Below are 13,450 nucleotides of genomic sequence, written 5' to 3'. Positions count from 1 at the left end.
AGTGCCTGAGAAGGAACGGAGACTGGGAGTGTATCATTGTCAACTCGCTAATCCCCATTGAGTAACTCAGAAGTTGCTTCGTGGTTTGCCATAAGTACTTCACTCAATTATGCACATTTGACAAGACATGGCATCATAATGAACTCCGAAAAACCAAAAGCAATGACAGAAAATCTGAAGAAAATGTTGAAGAAAAGCATGTAAATAATGTGACAAACATTAAGTGAAATTTTAATTCAAAACTGAAACTGAGCTTGCATAATTCTTGAAGATATGTAAATTAGAAATTTTAAACATTGCTGAGCATTGCTCAGTAAAAAGAATCGTTATTTGTGATGTATGTTTTGTCGGCGATTTAACGAAATTCCTTATTTGTGTATATTTATAAAACATACACACACACACATATATATATATGTATATGGTCTATATTTGGTTTCTATTAAGCACGTGGCATTCGGTCGTGTTACAATTAAGCCAGATGTAAAGATGAAAAATATGTTAAGATGTCGCCAAATAGAAAATTATCAAACTGGCAGCCGAACGAATCATCTCTGGCGACAAGCCATGCGGCTCCTACATCGACTCCAACGCCAACAGCAACCTTATGATGTTTATGGAGCGTTCATAAATACCTGGCCAGAAAGGCGGCTGGGCGCTGCAAATGGAAATGAAAATGAAAACGAAAACGAAAATAATAATAATAATAATCCAAATACAGTTCAGCAGACACATCAAGCAAACGGCACGTCAAGTGACGGGCAGGCTTGTCTAGTCCCCCCAAAGCCCCACGCCACAGTCGCCAAATATCAAATGCCAGAGACCAGGGAACGGAGCACCAAGAACATCAGTGCTGGAGCTGTGATGCTGATGATGGTCCTGTTTTAGCTTCTGTTTCTGGGTGGTCGTAGGGGGCCAGCGAGTGGTCCGATGGGGCGACGCTTGCTTATTGCGTATGAAATCACTTAAGTCTTGGTAAACAGCTCCCACTGGCAACATAAATATGAACTTGAAATAGCCAGCGAGCGAAAGAGCAGGAAATAGAAAGATAGAGAGAGAGAGAGATATAGATGTTGAGAAGAGTAGAGAACGGGGGCCCGAGTCACGAGTCAAGAACATAATAATAATAATATGCCTCACTTCAGCCAACTTTCAGTATTTTAGCTGAAATTGAAGTTCGAGTTCAAGTTGGAGTTAGAGCATAATGCATAAATGTAGAGCTCTCTATTGTGGCGGCCAAATGCCTCAGCGGTAGCCAGATGTCTGTCCCCTATTGCTAATTGCTAGTTACCAGTTGGTACTTGACCATGGGCCAGGCAGTCGCCAAATAACGTACAACAGATGTTAATGTTTGCCTTTGTTATTGCTGGAGACACAATTAATAAGTTCCAGATACCAAAAGCTGCAACATTTTTACCTGACTTGTCTACAAGAGGAGTTATTATATCAAATCGATATCCATATCTTCTGTGTACACATACATATATGCTAAAAATATTGGCTTAGCATACAAATCAACTTCGGAGTATAAATATCTCTAGGTCCGAGAGATTAAGCTAGGGCGTAGTTAGAACTTTATAGCTGGTATGTTAACAACAGTTCCTTTATATTTCCATTAATATGATTTAATGTGAAAATTGTCTATAATAAGTTTTTAAACATATATGAAAATTAGCTTAAAACTAAATGAGTGCAAAAGAAAATATCATCATAAAATCGAAATATCAAATGACAAATCCCTAAGGTTTTACCCTTAACAGTCAGTCAGTTAATCAGACCAATATATATATACATATATATATATATATATATAAATATCCGATTGCCATCTTGCACCACACTAAACAAACACTCGCAGGTCTGCTCATAACGAGCTAATTGAATTTACCGGCATGTCATTAAGTGTTCCCTTTGTCGCCTCGACATTATTATGCCCCCACTCGCCACTTCTTATAAACAGAGTCTACTGCTTCTAGGCAGACTCAGACAACCTGCCAGAATCAATCGAAGTGAATCAATTGTAGCATTTGGCAGCACTGGCTCCGACGCTGATGTTCTCCTGATGTCTCCTGGGGTCGTCGAACGTTCGCCCAGAGGGTGCAAGGTGAGATGTAGGGGTGGCCTTGTACCCCCCGTAGGTACGATAATGTCCTGCCATTGCTGCTCCTAATCGTAACAAATTCCCTTGACTGATGCACGCGTGCGAGCACACACATACATATATTTATATATACATATATATATATACATATATATAAATATACATGTATAAGTACATCTTTAGAATGATTCCACTTCATTGAAGCGTCTCCAAGTGGGCATAATTACATGTCGTGTGGGTGCATGACCTCTTAATTTCTATAGAAATTCAATGTTATTTGTTGTTATTTATGTTGTTGTCGGTTGTTGTTCATCGGGAGTTGTTGTCTTGCCTTTAAGCAAGTATCGTTAAAGTTAACAGGAACTTAAAGTTCAACTCAACATAATAGATTTGCATATTTTAAGGCAAGTACAAGGAAAGCAAGCCGTCGAGTGTGCTCGTCCAGCAAATATCCTGTAAGCAGTGCGCATAAATTACATTAGATATGATACTCGACACTAGCGCTTGTTCCTGTTCTGCAGGGCATAAAAATAAATATCGTTAGAATTGTATGTAGTGACAGTCAGACTCTGGAAATCGCTCAAAAATAATTGCAATAAATGTGGTCCCATATTAAATAATTATAATTTTATCCTGAAGAATTAAGGAATTTGGTCCACCAAGGCTGAACAGGTTTGACATTTAGGTGTTCTTTAGTACAGGGTATTTACGTTTAAGTTTTACGTGATGTTTTCGCTTTTGTGCAGCGGTGACTGTTGTTGACAGGCTCCCAACAGGACGAACACAAAAGCCCTTCAAACTTGGCACCCATTAAATTGAGTTTTATATAGAGACGCCTGGCAGACCGGGTAACGGTTATTGAATTAAATGTCCTGTCTATCCGGGCAATTCTTCCTATCTCACTCTCACACACACGCTCTCTCCCTCTCTCTTGCTCCATCCAGCTCTTTGCTTGGCTTTTTGTTACTATACAGTAATTAAGTAACAATTTGACAATTAGTGAGCATATGAAATGAATATTATTTTTGGAATGTATGGTGCTTTCCAAATGTTGAGTCGTACTAACTAGAGCCAGAACAAGTCATCGGACATTGGACAAAGGGTTTGTTTTGCTATTGTAATGGGTTCATTTGCAGAACCACAGGCGAAAAGCTCTCGGTCAGCACTAAGTCGGCAATGTCTCAAGTGCCAGCTAATTAATTTACTATTTAAAAGCAGAGAAAACTCATTATTTAACCAAATTAAATAAATTCGTCTCAATTGTCACGGTTGCCAGTCGAAGTAATGTTTCGTAATCTACTTAGTTTGAGTTGGAGTCCTAGAGTTAGTTGCAAACAAGTTTGAATAATTTTCTTTGGGCTGGCAAAAAATGTTTTTATTGTAATATAATTCTACTTAAAAATATATATAATATTACTGTCCACTTTTATTATTTGTATAACATGTTTTCGTTCTATACAAAATATTACGCATACGCCACATAGGACGCATTTTGAAGTACATTCCTTGAGGGCACTTCTCATTGCGTTAAGAGAGAGAACATCTTTCACTTTAGAGTCTAATGTAGTTTTTCGAGATAGAAAAAGAACATTTCAAGCAGATTTGCTTATTTTCTAACACAAAGCACACATAAATATAAAACTATGCACTAGAGCTCTACTGATGGAAGGAATATGACATTGTTTCTTAACAGTGTTTCTTTTATAATTGCTTCGCATGCGAGAATGAACTGTAGCAAGACACAATTGCTAACTAAGTAGCTTTAAATAGTTTCACGTTTATCAGCACTAAAAGGCGTAATACACTGCTTCACTAAACAAGCAAGAATGCCCGACTTGTAGATACCCTTTACTCTCAGTAGTGGAATAGCTTCGCAGCTGAAAGTTTATTCTAAATGGCATAGACAAGGTATTTCAGATATATACCAAGGCGAAAGGAAAGGCGTCTTGAATTGAATGCTATTTCCGCAAATGTTTTCCAACAAAGTAAAGCCCAGTATGTGGCGTCACAAGCTGGGAACTGTTGCAGTTTAGATGGACCGGACGAGACTTTAAAATAATATGCCTGCAAGGGTATTTAATCTGCGTGAGCATGGCACTGGCTATTCGCTTCAGCTTTTTGTTATTTTTGCTCCGACTTAGAGCTTGTCGCTGCTGTTGCTTCTGTTGTTGTTATTGTTGTTGTTCTTGTGCTGTGTGGCAAGCTGGCAATACTTTCACGCAAGCTGTACGCAAAAGATAGCAGACGAGGTCGCCCCTATATGGTGGCTAGCGGATATGGCGGGTGTGGCATAGCCGAGGGCTTAAAACAATAACGCAATATTGCATGAGGCTGGACAGGCATTGTCATATTTTGATGGTTCCCTTGTTGCTGCATGTGTGCGTGTTTGTGTGTTTGTGTGTGTGTATGTGTGTGCTTAAGCGTGTGTGTGTTTAGTGAGATTTGGCTTAATTAAATTCCGGCACAAAAGGATTCCTTTAGCGCTTAAAGCTGTGCGCGTTTGGCGTATGTGGGTGTGTGGTCGTCTTTTTATGCCTTTTAACAAAAGTCTTAACGGCTTATTGCGGCGACACACATAAGCGCGCACACAAACACAGACTTATAAAGGAACTGAAGCCTTTGATGGCGCTCATAGATTTTAATTACAACTATAAATCATAGCGAAGCAAACAAACCCTTCGACTCATATTAATGACACACACACACTTACTCATACACACACATATGTCTGTGTGTAATTTGCCAACACTTTGGAAACTGGAGCCCATTAAAGACCCAACATACGTAAAATTTTCATTCTCAATGCTGATTACTTAACATTGTGGGCCATTGCCGCAGGCCGATGCTGGCCGGGATCGGTTCATTGTTTGGCCATTGTTCTTTGGTCTCTGGTCTCTATGCTCGTAATCAGTTGGCCCAAATTTACAGCCAGCCGGCACATAAAAGTTGTGCATTAAAAAAGTTAAGAGATTGTTAGTTAGTCCTTTCCCATAGCTGGCAAGCTGCCGAGGCCCGTCTGCGCTTCGTAACGCCCACTAGCAGCACCGCCAACCCTTTAAGCCTGACCCCATATACACTATTTAAGTCGCTGATTTGAGGGCAGGGCATTGGCACGGACATGCTTTATGGCGCCAATTTCATGCTTTATGGCAGCATTGTGGCCAAACTGAGATAATTGCGTGCGTTCAACCGTTGCCGATATGTGGACGCAACCGAAAGTTCCTTATAATAGGCAAACTAATACCCAGCCACACACAAACAATAGCAGCATGCAAATGAATAGAAGAGGCTCGATTTGAAAATTTGCTTGTGGTTTCTTTCGCAAGCAGGGTCTGAACGGAGCAGGCCGCCAATGGATACCCACAATATTTGGCTAGAGACAAAAGCGAGTGCAGAATGCTGGAGCACTGACCAACTAGTATATAAAGTCCGAACCAAAGCAGCCCCAGAGCGGAGGAGAGAGTCGGATGTTCCCAGGTGTTCTTAAAAGGCTTTTCCGATTGTTAATTTATTCGTTAAATGCCTGAGGCGATTGTTGTTCCTAGCCTAGGTGATCGCGGTGCAATTGAACTTATCAAGTATAACTAACAGCTCTCTATTTTCTTCTCAAATTCTTCTCTGACTCACTTTGTTTCTCTCTCTCTCTGTAGCTCTTTTTTCTGTCATTCTCGTTCCTTCACTTAATGATTATCTGTCCTGCGTATTGTAATTATCACCTCGTAAAGTTGACTTGCAAGTTTATTCCCACGGCATTGAGCCCAACACATAAACACGAGCAACTCCCATTAATTGCGTTGTCCTCGCAGGAATCAAGAACTCGATTATCATGTTGAAGCACAGCCCCGCCCTTCGCTTGTCAGTTAGTTAGTTAGTTTTTTAATAGGTTCTGCAGTGGAGTCGCACACATCAATTCCCAATTTCCCATTAAGCGGCCACCAAAAATCTCGGCCAGACTGGCGCGTGTGCTACATAAATTTGTTGATCTTTCGTGTTGTTGTTGTTGTTATTATTTGTAATTTCAGCACTTGCCACTTGTTTGTTAAGCATTTTAAAATCGAAAAAGCAGAGCTCGTCAACAACAGCAATAGCAACAGCAACAATAGCAGCAAAGGTCATGCTGTTCATTGTCCAGTGCTGCCCATTGTTGTCACTGTTGTTGTCGCTGTTGTTGTTACTGTTCTTGTTGTCGTTGTTGTCGCTACTGTTGTTGCTACTGTTGTCGTTGTTGTCGCCCTCAACCTAAAAATGAACGCCCACATCTGTCGCTGCTGTTGAAAGACAAGCCAAGTGGCATTTCAAAATGCCAATCAAGATACGAGCTCACAATTTACGATTAGCCAGCAAGGAGCAGCAGCAACAACAACAATAGCCAAATACAACAACAAGAACAGCAACAACAACAACAACAACAACAGCTGTATAATCTGAGTGCAGCTAAAGATTGTTAATATTTGGTGCCTTCGCTTTGCTTTCATTCTCTTTTATCTACCACGCAAATGTTGCAATTGAATTTCTTGCCATATTTCATTTAATTGAATTTCTTACAGACCCGCACGCCCTAAATTAACCCCGAGTATAGCCCGCAAGTGCTCTCGAATCGATATTGAGGTACTCACAAGTGGCTGCGTAATGAATATAATATTATCAAATGGGAACACAAATATTTTGGCTTACGACCCAAGTTCCGAACAGGACTTGGTAGATCGTTGTGTGTTTGCAATGTCTTTGAGTATATGGGTGCATAAATCTCAAGAATTAGATAAAACTTTCGGTTTTCACTTTGATTTGTTTTCAAGTTTCAATTTTATGATGACACTTACGTTTATACAAGTACTTGTCCTGCCTCGTGCCGGATACTCGAGTGCTTTTTAATGTAAGCTGGAAATACGTAAACTTTGTTATTTTCAGGCAGGTAGCTATAATTGAGTTTAAACTATAATTAGTAATTCATTTGGGCTATATTATTATTGATTTGTGCTGGGCCAGTAGCAGGCTGTCAGCCTTCAGCTTCCCTGTTCTCAACTCGTTTATCACGCATACGCCCGATTGGATGGCTGGCAGGCGGCTGATAAGGAGTGGCATTTAATCAAATCCATGCGTACATAGCACAAAACCGGGCCAGCAACGACCCACGAGGTCAGCAGCCCAGCTAAACATTTAATTTTGCTGCTACTTTTTTTATTATTTTATTTTTTATTTATTTATTTTTTTATTTTTTTTATTTACTTTTTTTTTTTTGCATAATTTTGTCACTTGCAGGCGCTGAGCTCGCGTTGATCAACAGCCCCGTTGACGATGAGTAATGTGCTGAGTACTTTGAGCAATGGGCTTGTGATAGCAGCCGGGGGCTCGGTGGTTCGGGGTCGATTTCTAATTTGTTTTCGGGTACATGCTGTCTAAAATGTTGAGCTCAAATAAATTGCAAAAGCCGCTGCTCAGTTTCGGTTTCAGCCCGCGCCGCGACTCATTAAATGTGAAGTAAGGTCAACTGTTTTGGGGGGACGGTAGCCGTTGCTAATTGCCAAAAGCTTTGGCCGAGCACCGCACATACATAAATATGCGAGACCCTTTCGCAAATGAGGGTCAATGCAAGGACATTCGAGTAAACATGCAACAAAAAACGGTCAAAACAATAAAACCTAAAAGAACACAACACCCAAGCTCTACACTCTGAGCCTTATAATACCTTGTACTTGCCCAAACCGGGCCCTTCGGGAGTGCAATGCACCGACTTTGGCCTCTTGCCTGTTGCCTGTTTCTTTGTGTTGACCGGACAGCCTCAGCAGGAGCAGCTGCAACTATATCAGAGTTTTTGCCTGCCTACCCACACAAATTACAATTCAGCTTTACGACTAACTATAGGCTACTCAGTAGATTGAAAGACTTTAACCTTGATTTCGTCTTTGTCTTTTTATGTCATGCAATCGCGTGATTGATTTTCTGGATTGTACCTTTTCATTTAATACCCTGTATGTGAAGAATGTTCAAAAGGGTATACTGAATTTCAAGAAATGTAATATTTTCAAATTATACAGATCTAAAATTCAATCTGATCAGTTAAATTTAACCATGGAATCCTCAAGCAGATATTGTAATACAGAAAGCTTGAGGCAATTCTCCTTTCAAGTGTGGAAAATTCGCGGTAAACTGTTTACCGGGTAGGTTGATTTCAAACTCATTCAATATTTATTTTAAATATAATTCAAAACGTGGAGCTCCAGTTATATGGATTTAAAGTGGGCCTTGACGGAAAATTCGTGCAAAGTCTTACAGTTAAATAATAAGTCATAAGGTTGAGCCGAAGAAGGCAAAGTTTAGTGCAAAGTTGAAGTTTAACATATATTACCACATTACTCAAACATTGCATCTAAAGCGCATACGTTTTAAATATAGGGTATATTCTAGTCAAGCACTCTGTATATCTCTTTGCATTTATTATACATATTGTCCTCTCTTTAATTAGCAAATTGACGTAGTTTTCGCCCCAAGCTAAAAATGTTTTACAGGCATAAATATATATGCCATTTTATATATATATATTTACGTAGACGTATGTAGGTATTTAGAAAAGTTGGCCGACTGCAGACAAAGTGTAAACACTTGAAGAACAAAACCAATAAATGCCAAGACTTTGTCCTGATTGTCGTCATTCAAGTGAGCTAATTAAGATTTTGTTTGCTTTTAGCTTGAGATGCGCTTCGTGTTGTCTATTTTTATTTTTATTTAATTGATAATATTAGCTTTATTAATATTAAAACTATTATTATTTTCGTCTTATTATTAAAGATATTATTAATTATTGTATTAATATTGTCAACATTTTTACTATAAATTTGTTCATTATTAGCTTAGTTATTATTTGATTCTATTGATAATTGATTTATTAATTTTGTATGAGGCATCTGATTAAAGTCGATCAGTTTAGCTGACTTCTATCGGGCGCTCACATTTTACGCTTGAACTCAAAATGTTGGCTCAGATTTGACGGCTGCAAAGGAAGGCACTTAATTTGATAAAAAATTTGCAATTTCATTGAAAATGGTGAGCGTAGTAATATCAGCATTGCGTGTCCCGCCGGTCTCTTGCTTTGATATGCTATGCCTTAACATGAAGTAATTGCACTCTCTCAACCGTAGACTGGACAAGAGGTCGCTGCATTATATTGAGGCTGGCAGCTAGACAGCACAACAGACAGACAGGCAGGCGGACAGGCCGACAGGCAGGCAGATGGACGGAGGACAGAGGACAAGTAACTTGGCCAGGGTGACAACATATCCAGTATTTTTTCCAAGGGCTGTCCAGGGGCTACTCAAATCTGTGTGCGCTGTAGATTAATATGCAGACTCTGCGATTTGATGGAGCAGTTGGGCAAACAGACAGACGAGTCTGACAAGTAAACAATTTCAATGAAAGGATATTAGGCGCCAGCACGCGCACATACACTTGGACACATGCGGATGCAGAGGCAGGAGCAGTAGCAGGAACAGGGGTGTCTGGCTAGTAGGGGCTGTCTGAAATGTCTATGGAAATCGTCTTGCATCTTCTGACCTGCTCGTATTAGCAACGTTTGACCAAACATTGCCTGGCATTTCAAACGTGTTAATAATACAATTTCATTTATCTGCCTATGTGGCACACGCAACATCACAAACGCATCACACGAACACACAAACACCACACACACACACACAGACACACACACACACACACACGCACGAGCGCTTCGTGTGTATGTAAATTGCGGCAAAAACGAGCCGAAAATTTACGATGCGTGCTGCTTACTATAGCAGGGAGTCTGGTCGAAAAAAATTTGTTGGCGTGTCTGACTATTTTTGAAAAGGGTTTGACATTTAACGTCCACACGTCCAGCACTTAGCTCCCCCCTCAGCCCTGACTAAGTAGCTGCTAGGCGGGGACGGGTGTTAGAGGCCAGTGCTGTAGCCAAATGACAAAACAATGTCTAAACGAGAGTTGAACGAGCAGCAAAGAAATTGACCAACAAAAGAAATATATATATAACAACAAAAATAAATAAAATAAAACAAAAATGGTGCAAGTATATGAATGAGTATGGGTGGCGGGAGGGTGGGAGGAGGAAGGGGGAGTGCGACCCTTTAGTTGGTCAGTGTTTTAAGCACACACAATCACACAATCACACATACACACACACACATACACACATCTGCATATGCAGCGCAAAGAAAATTGGGCACTAAAACGCACGAAACCTTTTTTGAAAAGCAAAATCTTTGCACAGTGGTCTGAAAACGTAAGGAAAGTGCGCATTGCGTTTGTATAAAGTAATATAACACTTGGATTTTTCGTGTCTTCAGAAAAGCTACTGCATCATCTAACAAAATTTTTAACAACATTTGCGACAAAATGCTTTTAAGATACACATAGTAAAATGCAACTTAGTCCAATGTGCTCTGTGCTTGTTGGTGGAGATCCAGAGCATGTTATACATTCATTACACACACGCACAATCAAAAAAGGTAAATGGCAGCGTCGGCCCTTTGTTGAATGTCTCAATTGATGCAAAGGCAAAGGCAACGATGCATATGCTTAATGTTTTATGCGTCCAGAGAGAAACAAACAAGAGAAAAAACATAGAATCAATTAAATAAAGAAATAAAGCAACTGTCAAAATCTGTTCAAAATAAAACACTTACTTTATTTATATTAAATCGAAAATCGTTCAAATCAATACCAAGGAAATTTATTCTCAGAAATATAGGAGAGTATAAATTATATGTCTAATGTTGTATTACTATGTTTATTTCAGACAATACGAATGCATATCGAATCCTACGGGCCAATTTGGAAGATAATAAGGCGATAAAAACGTGATATTACTGAATATTTGAGGTAAGTAAGCCTCATTTATTTTCTGCAAATTTATCTTATTAAAGAGGCCAGAGTACTTTTTGTATCCTTTCGAAGATTGAAAAGCGATAAAAACGCGATATTTCTGACAACAGGCCTACGTTAGCCCACTAAAATTATCATTTTTTTATCTGCCGCTTGATTGCGTGGGTGCGTGTGCTTGTGTGTGTGGGTGAAATGTATCCTTGCTTGATAATTTATTTGTATTGCGGCCATAACAATCAATGTATTCATTTTGGCACTGTGAAAGGCTTTTTGGTCACGCAATCATCCATATACAATGTCATAGGTGAATGCCGGTCTGATGTGTGGCATGTTTGGGGCGTGGTAAATGTGACAGGCTAAATTACACAACAGCATATTTTTGAATAGAGCAATTTGTATCTGTGCGCCCAGCGTAACGTCTCGGTCTCTGAGCCATCGTTTATTTTGCAATAATGCCAATAATAACAATGGGCGCGCGTTTGTTTGTTTGCCACTTGATAAATGAGATGCCAAGCGGGCAGGGGGCAGGAGACAGCAGACAGCGGGCTACGGGCAGTGAGGCGTAGGCTTTAGCTGCGACCCCAATGCTATGCTTGACCCTGTAGCCGATCCCCTTGCCCCTTTCCCAAAGGTGTTAACTGTCACGGTCGCATCGGTATTTGTATTACTTCTACTCTTATTGTTCACTCTCTTGTTTTCGACAGCGGCCCTGCCTTTGATTAAGTTGTTGGGCGTGCCCCAGTTAGCATCTGCTTGTCCAGTGGGCGGGCCGCACCAGCCACCAATCCATACATATATACATACAAATATATATATATATATATATATATATATATACATATGATACAAACATATAGCCTTAGAGCATACAACAACATGTCGCATTGGTCTAAAAGAAGGGCGCTGTCGCATTTCGACTCTGTGTGGCGAACTAACCAAGAAGATGAATGTATCGGATACTATAAATTAAGCTCATTGGAGCCTGTAGGTGACACGGAAGTCTCTCACTTGTTATTTCTCTCTCTCTCTCTCTCTCTCTCTCTCTCTCGCTCTCACCCTATCTTTTTCTGTTTCTATCTTTATCTCACACTTTGGCTTCGATAATCTCCGACATCATGCAGACAAAGTTAAGAACTAACTTTGTATCTTGTTAAGTCACGTAACTTTATGTAAGTCCACTAGCCTGGCCTTTGAACCCGGATCCTCGTTGGTTAATTGCCCAAATAAACTGGGTCAGTTAGACAACACATATATTTAAGTTTCATATACTGGGTACTTTTATGTAACTACTTATTCGTATCCATAATTTTAGCACTGTCAACTATTTAATAAGACCTTTCAATTTACAAAGTGGATTAGTATATGGTTATGTCTAGACATATAACAGACTATTTAATGCAGTTACCAAGAAATCCCATAGACAGTCAAAGTTTTAATATCTATAAATAATTGCCATTGAAATGATATGAAAAATAAAGCGATATTAATAAGATTATGCTGATGTATAGATTCAAAACATAGCGAAGCTTTTAGCTTCTGAATTTTAATGGCATGGCTTATCCTATGATAAGCTGAAACATAAAGTGAATTAATCAATTATTTAAAACTTAAAATAATTTAAAATAATTGACATATATTCAACTGCTAGCTGAGCAGCCTACTCACTAATTGTTGTCATAAAATATTAAGTAAAATAAGCTTCCCCTTAACTTCGTGTTAATTTGCTTTTTTGTTGACTGACTGTCGCTAAAGGACTATTAAATAATACGAACAACTTACTTTCGCCTAACCACAAGTTAAACTGACAAGAACAAACTTCTGCTTAACTATAAGTTAAATAGCCTGCTAGCTTTGCCTGACTGATGCATTTTTAAAATTGTAACAAACGAGGAACTTTGTTTTGCTAGAAGCAATTTTAGTAAACTAATGTGACAAAAGTACAAGTAGTTTTTAATTAAATGTGCAAGCATATGCCAGCCTATATTTAAGTGTGTGCGTGTGTTTTTCTGTGATTGTGATTATTATTAAACATCCAAAGGTGCCTCTTTTTTTTCTACGCTTCGCTGACGCACATTTTAATAACAGCCCAAGGCTGTTGTTGTTGTCGATATTGTTGTTGTATCTATTGTCGATTGTCAACGTGTCGCGTCATCAGATTTACGCACCACTTGCTTCCCGGCTTTATTTCGTGTCTTCTCTGTGTGTGTGTGCGTGCCTCTCTTTACATATAGACATTTTATGCCACTGTTAGAAAAACCAAAAAATTTACATATTTTTATGCTGTTCAATTTAACTAGAATTTGTTTACTCGCACTTGATGGCAGCTCGTGTTGGATGAAGGGAAAATGGAATCGAAGCAAAAGAAATTGTGCAGAATTGACGGCGCGCTGTTGTTGTGCCTCATCTGTATACAATTCAATTGATTTTCAGAAGCTCAATTGTTTCAGCCTGACATACAATGGATACTGTAAATACAAG

General features: G+C 39.3%; 1 protein-coding gene and 1 long non-coding RNA gene across 3 annotated transcripts in view; one reads left to right on the top strand and one right to left on the bottom strand.

Annotated features, from left to right (window-relative positions):
- The window catches only part of LOC116652011 (uncharacterized), a 132,692-nt gene that overhangs the window by 96,413 nt on the left and 22,829 nt on the right, over positions 1-13,450 (top strand). For both annotated transcript variants that reach the window (XR_004305020.2, XR_004305021.2), the window contains exon 4: positions 10,887-10,969. This is a non-coding gene — a long non-coding RNA (uncharacterized lncRNA). The remainder of the gene's footprint in view (positions 1-10,886; positions 10,970-13,450) is intronic.
- SPR (Sex peptide receptor) overlaps positions 1-13,450 on the bottom strand; it is a 54,483-nt gene that overhangs the window by 26,147 nt on the left and 14,886 nt on the right. Inside the window, exon 2 of the mRNA XM_002055659.4 lies at positions 6,922-6,979. The gene's annotated coding sequence lies outside the window, so the exon portion shown is untranslated. The remainder of the gene's footprint in view (positions 1-6,921; positions 6,980-13,450) is intronic.

Source organism: Drosophila virilis, chromosome X, assembly GCF_030788295.1.
Source record: "Drosophila virilis strain 15010-1051.87 chromosome X, Dvir_AGI_RSII-ME, whole genome shotgun sequence".
Taxonomy (NCBI): domain Eukaryota; kingdom Metazoa; phylum Arthropoda; class Insecta; order Diptera; family Drosophilidae; genus Drosophila; species Drosophila virilis.
Note: the sequence above shows the minus strand (reverse complement) of the source record. Positions and strands in the feature narration are given on the sequence as shown.